The sequence below is a fragment of the Heterodontus francisci genome, unplaced genomic scaffold, assembly GCF_036365525.1.
Source record: "Heterodontus francisci isolate sHetFra1 unplaced genomic scaffold, sHetFra1.hap1 HAP1_SCAFFOLD_146, whole genome shotgun sequence".
NCBI classification, from domain to species: domain Eukaryota; kingdom Metazoa; phylum Chordata; class Chondrichthyes; order Heterodontiformes; family Heterodontidae; genus Heterodontus; species Heterodontus francisci.
Genome location: NW_027140336.1, coordinates 1,854,866 through 1,870,455, shown reverse-complemented (window position 1 = coordinate 1,870,455; position 15,590 = coordinate 1,854,866). Strand labels below are relative to the sequence as shown.

Below are 15,590 nucleotides of genomic sequence, written 5' to 3'. Positions count from 1 at the left end.
TGAAGAAGTGTCAAGAAAGGAGAGAAGATCACAACCCACGTTGTTTTGCAGCAAATCTTTAAAAGACCCTGAGAACTTCACTGTGTCAATTCATCTCTTCTCCTGTCTTTGAAGAAAGCCTGCTAAAATTAATTCTCAACACTGCCTCTAAAAAACTGTTCGAAAAGACCCTAGTGACCTGTCTACGCATACTCAGAAGATCGACTGTATGCCAGTTTTGGAACAACATATCTCAGCTGCTGTTTTCTTCAGGAATGAACAAGTAATCAGCCCAAGTGTTGTTTTTGTCTTTAACAGAACTCAGAATTGTAAAAAATAATTCTTTTTTTTCAGTTAACCGGTGTATGTGTGTGTGCGTGTGTGGGGCTGTGGGAAGAAAGGGACTTTAAATGTTGGTTAAGGAAAAAAGGGAACTTTTAAAATTTCTACCTGTGTATTTATGCTTTATTTCATGACTAGTTCTGCAATAAACTCATAATTTTGCTGTTCATTAAAGAAACCTGGTCAGTGTCTTCTATTCTGGGAAGAATAGAGTATATGATTGACTGTTTCAGGAAGTGGGAAAAGATAAAATATATGTGGTGACCTGTGGAGAAGTGGGATGAGAATATATAGAAGGGTCTGAAGAAGAGTCATTGACCTGAAACGTTAACTCTGCTTCCTTCTCCACATATGCTGCCAGACCTGATGAGTATTTCCAGCATTTCTTGTTTTTATTTGAGATTTCCAGCATCTGCTGCATTTTGCTTTGATATTGATATTATATGAGAATAAATAGTGTACTCCTCTAATTTTAATTGTATCAACATCTGGCTCTGTAGCTAAGTTGGTTAAAGCACCTGCCTTGTAAACAGGAGAGCCTGGGTTCAATTTCCAGTGGAGCCTTGCTTCTCATTTGTGATGTAGAAGTTACCTTGTCAATCACTTCCATCTGTGTCTTCTCAACTTGAAGTGAGAATTCAAATTACATGATGAATTTTCATCACAGGAGAAAACAGCCTTTGTGTCGGATGTGAGTTTGGAATGGCTGTTCCTCCTTGCACAGAAATTCAGTGCTGATATTTCAAAGGCAACTTCTTTGATCCAAATTTGTTCACAGTTGCATTCAACCAGGAAAACAGCTCGACATTAATGTCACAAAGGAAAGTGTGACTGCGTTGTATGTTTCAGAGTGTTTGTGTTGTTATCTGTTGCTTGTGACTGAGACTGGGACATGATGCAAGTGGGAGGGTTGATCTGATGTTTGGAACATTTGTCAGTCAGGAACAAGAAAAATCAAAGGAACCAAATAAGAAAACCTGTGTCTCATGTGGTTACCGAGAAACAGTCAGAAGATATTAAACCTTGTTCTGTTCAATAAAGCTGTGTGAACTTTGACCTTTCCTGCCTTTTATAAACAGTATTTGAAGTGTCTCGGTATCAATGTTCAGTGTTGATGAGAGTGGGGTCTGGGTGAGCCTCTGCTGAGTGTGACAGGGTGAGGACTGGATGCAGGAAGTTCTCTGACAGTCTCTCTCTCACTCTCGCTGATGGGTTTGAGTTTATTTTCAACTGGCAGCTGTTGGTGTTTCGATAAATCAAGTTCCCTCCACCCATTTTTTTGGACAGACAGTGTAGTATAAAGATGTAAAGTGTTAATGCTGAAGACATTGGGATCAATCACTCCCACTGTCAAAGTGATGATGTAACAGTCACATGAGATGAGGTTTGGGAGGAGAGAGCACCAAGGATGCTAGTTTAGGAGGCTTCATGAATGTGTATATAGTATTGTGCAAATTAGAAAAGAGTTCTTAGTTCTTTCAGCAGGAAATGTGTCCCGAAAATATCGAGAAACTCACAATTTTATTATTCAGGAGTCGCAACACAGATATTAATTCCAAGTGACACTTCTGGGTTCATTTGACAAAAAAAGGTAGAGAATAATATTGCTCACTGATTGAAATCCCCCAGTGAGGAGACAGTTAAACAGGTGATCTGTTGGGGCATCCTTCGATCCAAGGTTTCGGCAGCATTTCATCTCCCTTTTTGGTGAAATTCTCTGTTATTTGCAACTTTTTTTTTATCCAGCTTTGACGGGCAAGTGAAAAAACTTTAAAAACTGAACAGTTCCATCCTTTCTTTTCTTCCTTCTTCCCTTCTTTCCATCAGTTTCTCTTTTCTGTCTCAGATCAATACAATGATGAGAATCCCAATTTAATCTGCTGTTTCTGGCGTTTTATCCATTCCAATCAAAGTCAAAGTTCCAATCAAATCTATTTGTTATTCCACAGTGTCTCTCCATGTGTTTTATTCTGTTGTATTCTCTCACAGTCTGTTTGATGATCAATGTTGCATCTCACTCTCTGTTCTGGTGAAGATCAGAAGCAGTGATATCTGTTTACACCACCCGACAAGTCGGCCTGAGGCTTTGCCTCGCCGATCATGTGGAGTTAGGAACATAGCAACATCGGAGCAGGAGTCGGCCATTCAGCCCATCGAGCCTTCCCCACCATTCAATATGATCATGGCTGATCATCCGCTTCAATGCCCTTTTCCCCACACTTTCCTCATATTCCCTTATGTCATTTGTATTTAGAAATCTGTCAATCCCTGCTTTAAACATACTCAACGACTGAGCTTCCACAGCCCTCTGGGGTACAGAATTCCTAAGATTCACAACCCTCCGAGTAAAGAAATTTCTCCTCTTCTCTGTCCCAAGGAGCTTCCCCCTTATTTTGAAATTGAGCCCCTGGTTCTCGACTCCCCATCCAGATGAAACATCTTAGCTGCATCTACCCTGACTGTCCTTTAAGTATTTTGTAGGTTTCAATGAGATCACCTCTCATTCTTTGAAACTCTAGAGAATACAGCCCCAGTTTCCCAATCTCTCTTCATAGAACAGTCCCACCATCCCAGGAACAAGTCTGATGAACCTTCGTTGAACTCCCTCCATGGCAATAATATCCTTCCTAAGGTAAGGATACCAAAACTGCACACAGTACTCCAAGTGCGGTCGAACCAAGGTTCTATACAATTGAAGCAAGAATTCACTTTTCCTGTACTCAAATCCTCTTGTGATAAAGGCTAACATACTATTCGCCTTCCTAATTGCCTGCTGCACCTGCATGTTAGCTGTCAGTGACTTATTGACATGGATACCCAGATCACCCTTATATTCTATACCTCAGCTAATAAAGGAAAGGATTCCATATACCTGCTGAACCACCTTATTGACCTGTCCTGCTACCTTCAGGGATCTGTGGACATTCACTCCAACGTCTCTCACTTCCTCTGCACCGTTCAGTGTTCTACCATTAATTGTGTATTCCTTTGCCTTTTTTGACCTCCCAAATGCATCACCTCACCCTTGTCCAATATGAATTCCATTTACCACTTCTCTGCCCACCTGACCAGTCAATCGATATCTTCATGCAGTGCACAGCTATTCTCCTCCCTATCAACAACACGGACAATTTTTGTGTTATCTGCAAACATCTTGATTGTGCCCTCTACATTTTTGTCCATATCATTAATATATGCCACAAAAAGCAGGGGACCTAGTTCTGAGCCCTGTGGAACACCACTGGAAACAGTCCTCCAGTTGCAAAAACACCTGTAACCAATTCCTTCTTGTTTCCTGCCACTGAACCAATTTTGTGTCCAGCTTGCTACATTCCCCTGGATCCCATGTGCTTTTCTTTTTTTTTAACCAGTTTGCCATGTGGGACCTTGTCAAAAGTCTTGCTAAAATCCATGTAGATCAGATCAACTGCACTATCCTCATCAATCCTCCTTGTTACTTCTTCAAAAACATTCAATCAAGATAGTCAGACAGGAGCTTCCCTTAACAAATCCATGCTGACGATACTTGAATAATCTGTGCCTTTCTAAGTGACAGTTTATCCTGTCTCTCAGAATTATATCCAATAATTCGCCCACTATTGAGGTTAGGCTGACTGGCCTTTAATTATCTGGTCGATCACTCGCTTATTTTTTCAAGAATGGTGCAATGTTAGCAATAAAAACAAAAAGTGCTGGACATACACAGCAGGTCTGGCAGCATCTGTGGAGAGAGAAGCAAAGTTAACATTTCAGGTCAGTGACCTTTCATCAGAACAGAAACGTTAACTTTGCTTCTCTCTCCATTGTTGCTGCCAGATCTGCTGTGTATTTCCAATGCAACTAGTTTTTATTTCAGATTTGCAGCATCTGCAGAATTTTGCTTTTATTGCAGTGTTACGAGACCTCCAATCCTCTGACATCACACCTGTATCCAGTGAGGGATTGGAAACTGATGGTCAGACCTTCCACTATTTCCTCCCTGACTTCTTTTAGCAGCCTGGGGTACATTTCATCCGGCCCTGATGATTTATCCACTTTCAAGGATGCTAATCCCATTTATACTTCTTCTCTCCCTCAGTTTATCATGTCCAATACTTCACACTCCTTCTCCTTAATTACAAAATCTGCATCACCCCCCTCATTTGTGAAGACAGTAAAATATTCATTAATAAACATACCAACATCTTCCACCCTGACACATAGGCTACATTTTTAGGTCTTTGATGGGCCCTACTCTTTCCTCAGTTGCCTCTGACTGCAATGTATTGATGAAACATCTTTGGATTTGTTTTGATTTTGCTTGTCAATATTCTTTCATGATCTCTGTTTGTTCTTCATTGCTGCTCCCAAATACCTCTAGTCATGTCCATACACAACTTATCAGAAGGGGAATTTGAACCCACCCCTGCAGAGAGAATTGTGATCTGAATGAACCGTCTCAGACTGCTCGACCATCCTGACTACCCCATGTGTATGTTTAATGCTGACGAAATTATCCATTCATTGTGAAAGTATTTGTGAGATTGTGGAAATGTCTGGAAGAGGAAAGACCAACGGGAAAGGTCGGTCCAAGGCCAAGTCTCGCTCCTCCCGGGCTGGACTGCAGTTCCCGGTGGGCCGTGTTCACAGGCTCCTGAGAAAGGGTAACTATGCTGAGCGTGTGGGGGCCAGAGGCCAGGTCTATCTGGCTGCTGTGCTCGAGTATCCGACCGCTGAAATCCTCGAGCTGGGCGGTAACGCGGCCCGGGACAACAAGAAGACCCGCAGCATCCCCAGACACCTACAGCTGGCCGTCCTCAATGACGAGGAGCTCAACAAGCTGCTGGGAGGGGTGACCATCGTTCAGGGTAGTGTGCTGCCGAATATCCAGGCTGTGTTGCTGCCCAAGAAAACCAGCGCTCCGGGCACCAAAACCAAGTCAATCTGCCAGGATTTTTTCAAATACTCAAAGGCTCTTTTCAGAGCCACCCACAGTATCTGAAAGGGCTGATTACTGTCTGAAGTCTGCTGCACCCACACCTCTGTCTATCCCTCTTCATCTGGAACAACCAGCGTCATCTTCCATTCCTTTCACCATTATGTGTTTCGCTTGCTTCTCCTATCAGTCAGTCCAATATCAATGTAATAATGAAATGATCTGTGTCAGTGCTGGCAATTTCCATAGAATTATAGAAAAACTAGGGCACAGAAGGAGCCCATTCAGCACATCGCGTTTGCTCTGGCCGAAAAATCTAGCCACCCAATCTATTCCCACCTTCCAGCACCTGATCCGTAGACTTGCAGATTTGAGCACTTCAGGTGCATGTCCAGGTATTTTTAAATGGGTTGAGGGTTTCTGCCTCCACCACCATTCCTGGCAGCGAATTCCAGACACCCTCCACCCTCTGGGTAAAAACGTTTCCCCTCATGTCCCCTCTAACCCTTCTACCAATCACCTTAAATCTGTGCACCCTGGTAACTGACCTGCCCACCAGGGGAAACAGGTCCTTACTGTCCACTTGTCTAGGCGCCTCATAATTTTGTACACCTCATTCAAGTCACCCCTCAGACTCCTCTGTTCTAAGGAAAACAACCCGAGCCGCTCCAATATTTGCTCATGGCTGCAACTTTCAAGCCCTGGCAACGTTCTTGTAAATCTCCTCTGTACTCTCTCCAGAGCAATTATGTCCTTTCTGTAATGTGATGACCAGACTGTACGCAATGCTCCAGCTGTGGCCGAACCGCCGTTTTATACAGTTCTAGCGCTACATCCCTGCTTTTCTATTCTTTCCCTTGGCCAATAAAGGAAAGCATTCTATATGCCTTATTCACCACTCTATCTACCTGTTCTGCCACTTTCAGGGACCTGTGGACATGCACTCCAAAGTCTCTCACTTCTTCTACACCTCTCAATATCTTCCTGTTTATTGTGTACTCCCTTGCTTTGTTTGCCCTCCCAAAATGCATTCCCTCACACTTCTCCAGATTGAATTCCATTTGCCGTTTTTCCGCCCACTCAATCAATCCATTCATCTCATTCTGAAGTCTACAGCTATCCTCCTCACTATCAATTACACGGCCAATTTTTGTGTCATAGGCAAATTTCCCAATCATACCTCCCACATTTAATTCCAAATCATTAATATATATCACAAACAGCAAGGGACCCAACACTGAGCCCTGTGGAATGCCACTGAAAACTGCTTTCCATTCGCAAAAACATCCGTCGATAACTATCCTTTGTTTCCTGTCACTGAGTCAATTTTGGATCCAACCTGCCACATTCCCCTGTATTCCATGGGCTTTCATTTTACTGACCAGTCTGCCATGTGGGACTTTACTAAAATCCATGTAGACCACATCCACCACACTATCCTCATCAATGTTCCTTGTTACTTATTCAAAAAACTAAATCAAGTTCGTGAGACATGACCTTCCCTTAACAAATCCATGCTGACTATCCCTGATTAATCCGTGCCTTTCGAAGTGGCAGTTTATCCTGTCCCTCAGAATTGATTCTAATAATTTACCCACCACCGAGGTCAGACTGACCGGCCTATAATTATTGGGCCTATCCCTCACATCCTTTTTAAATAATAGTACAACATTCGCAGACCTCCAATCCTCCGGCACCTCCCCCATATCCAGTGAGCATTTGAAGATGATCCTCAGCGCATCCACTATTTCCTCCCTGGCTTCCTTTAACAACCTCAGATGCAAACCATCTGGCCCTGGTGATTTATTCATTTTGAAGGATGTCAGACCCTCCAGTACTTCCACTCTCATTATGCTTATCGTATCTAATATTTCACACTCCTCTTCTTTGTCTGCATCATCCCTCTCCTTTGTGAAGGCAGAGACAAAAACTCATTAAGAACCCCACACACATCTTCTGCATCCACTCATACGTTCCCTTGTACATCTCTTTTATGCCGTACCCTTTCCTTAGTTATCCTCTTGCTCTTAATGTACTGATAGAACATTTTTGGGGTTTCCTTCAAGTAGTTGTATCCAGTCCACATCCACCAAGTCACCTCTCAGTTTTGTAAAATTTGCCTTCCCCCAATTTAGAACTTTTACTTCTGTTGTAACTTTGTCCTTTGACATGATTATGCCAAAACTAATTGCAGTATGGTCACTAGGGGTGGTGGTGGCGTAGTGGTCTTGTCAGTGGACTTGTCAGTGGATTAGTACCCCAGACACCTAGGGTATTGCTCAGGGGACGTGGGTTCAAATCCCACCATTGAAATTTAAATCCAAATAATAAATCTGCAATTAAAAAGCAAGTCTAATGATGGCCATGAAACCATTGTTGATGGTTGTAAAAACACATCTGGTTTACTAATGCCCTTTAGGGAAGGAAATCTGCTGTTCTTGTCTGGCCTGCATGCGACTGCAGACCCACAGCAATGTGGTTGACTCTTACATGCCCTCTGAAATGGCCGAGCGAGCCACTCAGTTGAAACTAAACACTACGAAGTCAATAAAAAGGAATGAAACCAGACGGACCACCCGGCGTCGACCTGGGCACCAGAAATGACAATGGCAAACCCAGCGCTGTCGATCCTGCAAAGTCCTCCTTAGTAACATCTGGTGGCTTGTGTTAAGTTGGGAGAGCAACAGCCTGACGTCGTCATACTCACAGAATCATACCTTACAGGCAATGTCGCAGACACTGCCATCACCATCCCTGGGTATGTCCTGTCCCACGGGCAGGACAGACTCACCAGAGGTATCGGTACAGTAGAAAGGGAATTGCCCTGGAAGTCCTCAACATCGACTCTGGACCCCATGAGGTCTCATGGCATCAGATCAAACAATGGACAAGTTAACCTCCTGCTGATTACCACCTACTGCCCTCCCTCAGCTGATGAGTCAGTACCCCTCCATGTTGAAAAGCACTTGGAGGAAGCACTGAGGGTGGCAAGAGCACAGAATGTACTCTGGGTGGGGGACTTCAATGTCCATCACCAACAGTGCCTCGGGAGCATCTCTGCTGGCCGAATCCTAAAGGACATATCTGCTAGTGCTGCTTGATGGCAATGTTGATGACACCTTCCATCACTTCAGGCCCCATCAGTCTACTCTCAATCATCAGTAAAATGATGGAAGGTGCCATCAAGCGGCACTCGCTTAGCAATAACCTGCCTCAGTGGCACTCAGTTTGGGTTCTGCCAGGGCCATTCAGCTCCTGACCTCATGACAGCCTTGGTTCAAACATGGACAAAAGAGGTGAGGTGTGAGTGATTGCCTTTGACATCAAGGCAATATTTGACCGAGTATGGCATCAAGGAGCCCGAGCAAAACTGAGGTCAATGGGAAAACCCTCCACTGGCTGGAGTCATACCTAGCGCAAAGGAAGATGGTTATGGTTGTTGGAGGTCAATCATCTGAGCTCCAGGACATCACTGCAGGCGCTCCTCAGGGTAATGTCCTCAGCCCAACCATCTTCAGCTGCTTCATCAATGACCTTCTTACAATCATAAAGTCAGAAGTGGGGATGTTCGCTGATGATTGCACAATGTTCAGCACCATTCATGACTCCTCAGATACGGAAGCAGTCCGTGTAGTAATGCAGCAACACATGGACAATATCCAGGCTTGGGCTGATAAGTGGCAAGTAACATTCGGGCCGCACAAGTGCCAGGCAATGACCATCACCAACAAGAGAGAATCGAACTAACTCCCCTTGACATTCAATGGCATTACCATTGCTGAATCCCCCACTATCAACATCCTAGGGGCACCATTGACCAGAAGCTGAACTGGAGTAGCCATATAAATGCCGTGGCTACAAGAGCAGGTCAGAGGCTAGGGATCCTGAGGCGAGTAACTCACCTCCTGACTCCCCAAAGCCTGTCCACCATCTACAAGGCAAAAGTCAGGAGTGTGTTGGAATAGTCTCCACTTGCCTGGATAGGTGCAGCTCCAACAACACTCAAGAAGCTCAACACCATCCAGGACAAAGCAGCCCACTTGATTGGCACCCCATCTACAAACATTCACTCACTCCACCACCGACGCACAGTGGCAGCAGTGTGTACCATCTACAAGATGCACTGCAGCAATGCACCAAGGCTCCTTGAACAGCACATTCCAAACCTGTGACCTCTACCAACTAGAAGTACAAGGGCATAAAATGCATGGGAACACCACCACCTGCAAGTTCCCCACCAGGACACACACCATCCTGACTTGGAACTATTTCGCTGATCCTTCACTGTCACTGGGTCAAAATCCTGGAACTCCATTCTGAATAGCACTGTGGGTGCACCTACCCCAAATGGACTGCAGCGGTTCAAGAAGGCAGCTCACCACCACCTTCCCAAGGGCAATTAGGGATGGGTAATAAATGCTGACCTGGCCAGCGACGCCCAAAATCCCATGAATGAATAAAAAAAAGCTATCTCCAAAATGGTCACCCACTGCTATTTGCCCAGCTTCATTACTGAAGACTCGCTCTCGAATTGTGCCCCCTCTCATTGGGCTTGTGATGTGCTGGCTATTAAAGTTCTCTTGAATGCAGTTCAAGAATTTTGTGCCCTCTGTGCCCTTCACTCTGTTTGTATCCCAGTTGATATTGGGATAGTTGAAATCCCCAACTATTATTTCCCTATAGTTTTGCACTCAGCAATTTGCCTACATATTTGTTCTTCTATCTCTCTCTCTCACTATTTGGGGGTCTACAGTACACTCCTAGTAGTGTGGCTGCCCCTTTTTTATTTCTGAGCTCCACCCATATGGCCTCATTTGATGATTCATTTAGCATTTAATCCCTCCTCAAAGCTGTATGCCTTCCTGAACTAATAATGCTACACTCCCACCTCTTTATCCCTCTGCCACATGAAAACTCTATATCCAGAGATGTTGAGCTGCCATTCTTGCCCTCTTGAAGCCAAGTTTCCCTTATTGCAATGATATTGTGTTACCATGTGTGGGCACAATGGCGCAGTGGTTAGCACCACAGCTCCAGGAACCCGGGTTCGATTCTGGGTACTGCCTGTGTGGAGTTTGCAAGTTCTCCCTGTGGATTTTCGCCGGGTGCTCGGGTTTCCTCCCACAGCCAAAGACTTGCAGGTTGAGAGGTAAATTGGCCATTGTAAATTGCACCTAGTGGAAGTAGGTGGTAGGTAATATGGGATTACTGTACGGTTAGTCTAAATGGGTGGTTGTTGGTCAGCACAGACTCAGTGGGCCAAAGGGCCTGTTTCAGTGCTGTATCTCTAAATAAAAAGAAAAAGTGTGATGTTACTTTATCAGCACAGGCTTGGAGGCCCGAATGGCCTGTTCCTGTGCTGTATTATTCTATGTGTCTGTCTGTGCCCTCAGCTCATCAGCTTTATTTACTATATGAATATACATACAAGTATAAAAATTAGGAACAGGAGTAGGCCATTCAACCCCGAGACCCTGCTTCCCCATTCAATAAGTTCACGGCTGAACTGATTACTCCATATTCCCGCCTACCCCCGATAACCTTTCACCCCTTTGCTTATCAAGAATCGATGTCCCTCTGCCTTAAAAATATTCAAAGTCTCTGCTTCCACCGCTTATTGAGGAAGAGAGTTCCAAAAACTCACGACCCTCTGAGGGAAAACAATTCTCCTCATCTCTGTCATAAATGGGTGACCCCTTATTCTTTAACAGTGACCGCTAATTCCAGATTCTCCCACAAGGGGAAACATCCTTTCCACATCCACCCTATCAAGACTCCTCAGGATCAGATATGTTTCAATCAAGTTGCCTCTTTAAATAAATAAATATCCTTTAACACTGCCAAATTCCTCTGCTGCACACTTTTTAAACTTTGCTTCTTCTGTCTTTCAGAGTCATTCGCTAATGTTCTGCCTCCCTTTCCCTGCCCTGAAATTGCCCTTTCTGAAACTGCCCTCAGGTTCCCATCAAGCTGCCAAATTAGTTTAAACAATCCCCAACAGCACCTGCAAGGATATTCATCCTGGTCCTGTTCAGATGTCGACCGTTCGACTTATATAGGTCCAACCTTCCCCCGAACTGGTCCCAATGCCCCAGAAATCGGAAGCCCTCCTTCCTGCACCATCTCTTCAGCCATGCATTCATCTGGTGTATTCTCCTATTTCTATGCTCACTAGCATGTGGCCTTGGGAGTAATTTGGAGATCACTACCTTTGAGGTCCTGCTTGCTAATCTCTTTCCTAACTCCCTAAACTCAGCCTGAAGGATCTCATCCATCTTTCTTCCTATGTCGTTGGTACCAATGTGGACCACGACCTCTGGCTGTGCATCCTTGCCCTCCAGAATGCTCTGTCGCCACTCAGTGATATCCATGATCCTTGCACCAAGGAGGAAACTTGGTTTGCGAGCACTGAAATACCTATCTGTTCCTCTAACTATACAATCCCCTACCAGTATTGCTCGCTTGCATTTTCTACTCCCTCCCTGCACAGCTGAGCCATCCATGGAGTTCTGGTCATGACTCTCACTGCACTCTCCAGAGGAACCCTCTCTCCCATCAGTACACAGAACTGAATACCAGTTGGAAAGTGGGATGCCCTCCAGGGACTCCTGCACTACCTGCCTTGACCTTCTTGTCTGTCTGGCAAACTCCCAATCCCTCTCTGCCTGTGCTCTCTTCAGCTCCGGGGTGAGAACCTCCTGAAACCTCCTATCCAGGACGCTGAGGGCAGGGTGCTGCCGAATATCCAGGCCGTGCTGCTGCCCAAGAAAACCACCGCTCTGGGCACCAAAACCAAGTCAATCTGCCAGGATTTTATCAAATACCCAAAGGCTCTTTTCAGATCCACCCACAGTATCTGAAAGGGCTGATTACTGTCTGAAGTCTGCTGCACCCACACCTCTGTCTATCCCTCTTCATCTAGAACAACCAGCGTCATCTTCCATTCCTTTCACCATCATGTGTTTAACTCGCTTCTCCTGATAGACAGTCAGACATCAATGCAATAATGAAATGATCTGTGTCAGTGCTGGCCATTTCCCTGTCCTGATTTCAGACCCCACTCTGGACACTTGTTTCCCTTTCCAGGACCTTCTTGTATTAATATTCAGCACCACCTGTCACTCAGAAACTTGTCTCAATGAACCGATCCTTTTACTGAACTTCCAACTGCTGCTGTCTATTTCTCGAGGGAAAGAGCTGCTCACTGTGCAAGGATGTGAGGGGAATGTAACCCGGCTGCTGGTGAGAAGGTCCCGTCTTCTCAATCAAAAGCCTTTTATTTTACTATAGTGATTCCCAGATTCCCAGCTGGTCCGTTGAGGATTTTGTTTTCACAGAAATAACTTGCTAAATACAAATCTGATTCCAACATGTCAGTAACAGGACAGAATGGGAACCTTTTAAAAGGATGAAGCCACTATTTCAGTGGCTTCTCACTGTCCCCCTGAAGCCTGTGTGAAGGGGAATTAGCAATAGTCTGTAATTTATTACTTCCACGCCGAGTTTGAGTTATTTGTCGTGTGAAAGATTGCTGAACGGAGTCTTTTACTGTCAGTTACGGATGAGAAGTTGACAAAAATGGGCAAAATAAAGCTGTTCATAAAATAGCGCCAGCAATTTGAGTCGGTAAAAGCAAAATTGTGTTTTAAAAGCTTTTTTTTTTAATTGTGATGGGAAAATAGATTTTTATGTACTTTTCCAGACGATCACTTCTTTTCCACAGTGAAATTGGCGGCATTCACGAATTCAAATATTCTGCCAGGTTGACAGGTTCAGCCAATGATTTGCTGTATTTTGTACTTTGAGGTTCTCCGATTGGATCATTCATTTTATCTAATGGCCGTGTGGCCGAATGGATAAGGCGTTTGACTTCAGTGTGTTTTATGAAGTTATTGGAAGATTGTCGGTTCGAGTTCTGCCACGGTCATTTTGACCCAAAGGGGTTATGCAGGGCTTTGGGGATCGAGTCGGGGACAGAACAGATTGGAAACCCGACATGGAATTGATGGGGCGAATGGCCTCTTCATGTGGAAAGAGATGCAGTGGTTTTTGTCGAGGTTCATCCCAAGCAGCTCTGTAACACAGGAGTCTGTGCTCTACGGGCTGTTCCCAGGGACGCACACCGAGATAAACATCAACTGCTGTTGGAGGACTATCAATTCGGTGAAAGACGCCCTTTGGTCTGCCCGAAACTTGCTGGTCTTCCAGCGCAAAGAGTTGTCCACGACCGAATGTTGCAGACTGGCACATTCCAAGGTCCAGGACTACGTGCTTAGGGACGCACTAAAGCTTGGGGCAGCCGCAGCAAAGGCTCAATGGGGAAAGACCACAGTGTAAGGACCCCCCACCAAGTTGAACTGAGGGGCTGGATCCATGGGAAACCCCTCGAACTGTATTGTTGATATTTTCATTTGCTGTAAATGTGAAACTGTAATTGGCATGACAATAGTGAAATGGAAGGATTGTGAAGAAAGTCATGATAGTATAGAAGGAAACTGATCTCCCTTGCAATGTTTGTATTTTTTGGTGCTGTTTGAAACTGTTTGGCAATGTAATTTTTGCAGATTTTTATGAATAAAGTATATTTTGGAAATTAAAAAAAAGTGCTGTCACTGACTTTATGAGAAGAGGGTGACCAATCACAAGTGGGCTGGGGTTACAGCAGGTTCAAACTGCTGCAATTCCAGGTCCCTGAATGACTGAGCTGAAACTGATCAGTTTCACAAACCCTGTCAGTTTCACTGCAGGAAGCACCGTCTCGGGGGAAATAACATCACAAATAATTCCATTTGACTAATTATTCAATTATAAAACAATGGGCAGATGTGAAGGTGCGATGTTACTTTTCACTGTGAGGGGAGAATCCGCCATCTGGATAAATCAGCAACTTTATAACATCGTCTGTCCGTTTAGAAAAGAAACGATGAAAACTCTCCCCATAACCCTGGTGCGGTGGAAAGGCTCAATTCAGAGATTGGAATATAAAGAGAGCACAACATAAATCATTAACTGATATTTCCGGCATAAAACACACCCCAGCTCCCGTTCCCATGTCACTGCTGTCCCTATGAGGCGGTGGGTGACTCTGAAAAGAGACTTTGTTTTGTGTTTCTGCAGGAAAACCACAAAGATCCTCCCAGGCAGTGAAACTCACCTTCCCAGAATCTCCATACCAGATTGAAACAGAAAACACAAAGACAGTGAGAAAGTTCCAGAGAGTTACTGAGCATTAAAACCAATTAAATAAACCAATTCTAGAGAGATGTTGGTGCAGCTTTTTCAGAGAGATTGTGGGTGGCTCTTAAAAGAGCCGTTGTGTTTTGAGTGTTTTCACTTCATGGTGGAGTTTTACTTGGAGTTGATGTACTTGGTCACTCACTTTGTCCCTTCTCACATTCCGAGCGCTTTGTTGGGTGGAACTATTTATTCAGGCAGTTTCAACAGCTCAGAGCCGACATTGAGTCAGAAACCAGAAATGGGAGTACGGGACACAGACAAGGAATTGAGGCAGAACCTTTATAAATCTCACTGGTTATAGGCCTCAGCTAGAGCATTGTGTCTAATTCCATGTTCCACACTTTAGCAGGAATGTCAAGGCCTCAGAGAGAGTGCAGAGGAGATTTACTGGAATGGTATCAGAGATGCAGGAATTCAGCTAATGTGGAAAGAATAGGGGTCTGGGGTGTGTGAAGCTGGGGTCCTTCTTCTTAGAGCAGAGGTGTTAATGAGGCAGTTAATAGTTGTGTTCAACATTGTGAAGAGTTTTTATAAGAATAAAGAAGTTTGACTACAATTAGACAGAGCCTTGGTGAGATCACACCTGGAGCACTGTGTACAGTTTTGGTTCCCCTGACCTAACGAAGGACATTCTTGCCTTAAAGGAAGTGTAACAAAGTATCACTCGATTGCTTCCTGGGATGAGGGAATTGTCCTATGAGAAGAGATTGAGTCGACAAGGCCGATATTCCTCGTACTCGGCCCTGTGAGTCTGGGTCGGCCCGGACCTGCTGGAAGTATACGAGAGTACGCTCCTGGCCGGCAGCATGTCAGAATCCATGAGAAAAGGCATCATCACCCTCATTGACAAGCGAAAGGGGTAGAGGGCAGAAATGAGAAATTGGCGGCCCATCTCACTGCTTAATGTTGACTACAAGATTCTGTCCAAAGTCATAGCCAGTCGAGTCAAGTCTGCTCTGGAGTTGGTGATTCACCCTGATCAGACCTGTACTGTACCTGGCAGGAAGATCTCTGATAGTCTCGTGCTACTCAGGGATATGATCGCCTACGTACGGGACAGGAGGGTGGACACCTGCCTTATCAGCCTGGAAAAGGAGAAGGCTTTTGACAGGATATT

At 44.7% G+C, this 15,590-nt stretch overlaps 1 non-coding gene across 1 annotated transcript; it reads left to right on the top strand.

Annotated features, from left to right (window-relative positions):
- Positions 1–811: 811 nt before the first annotated feature.
- Positions 812–885, top strand: trnat-ugu (transfer RNA threonine (anticodon UGU)). The gene has a single exon. It is a non-coding gene; the product is annotated as a tRNA-Thr (tRNA).
- The last annotated feature ends 14,705 nt before the right edge of the window (positions 886–15,590 follow it).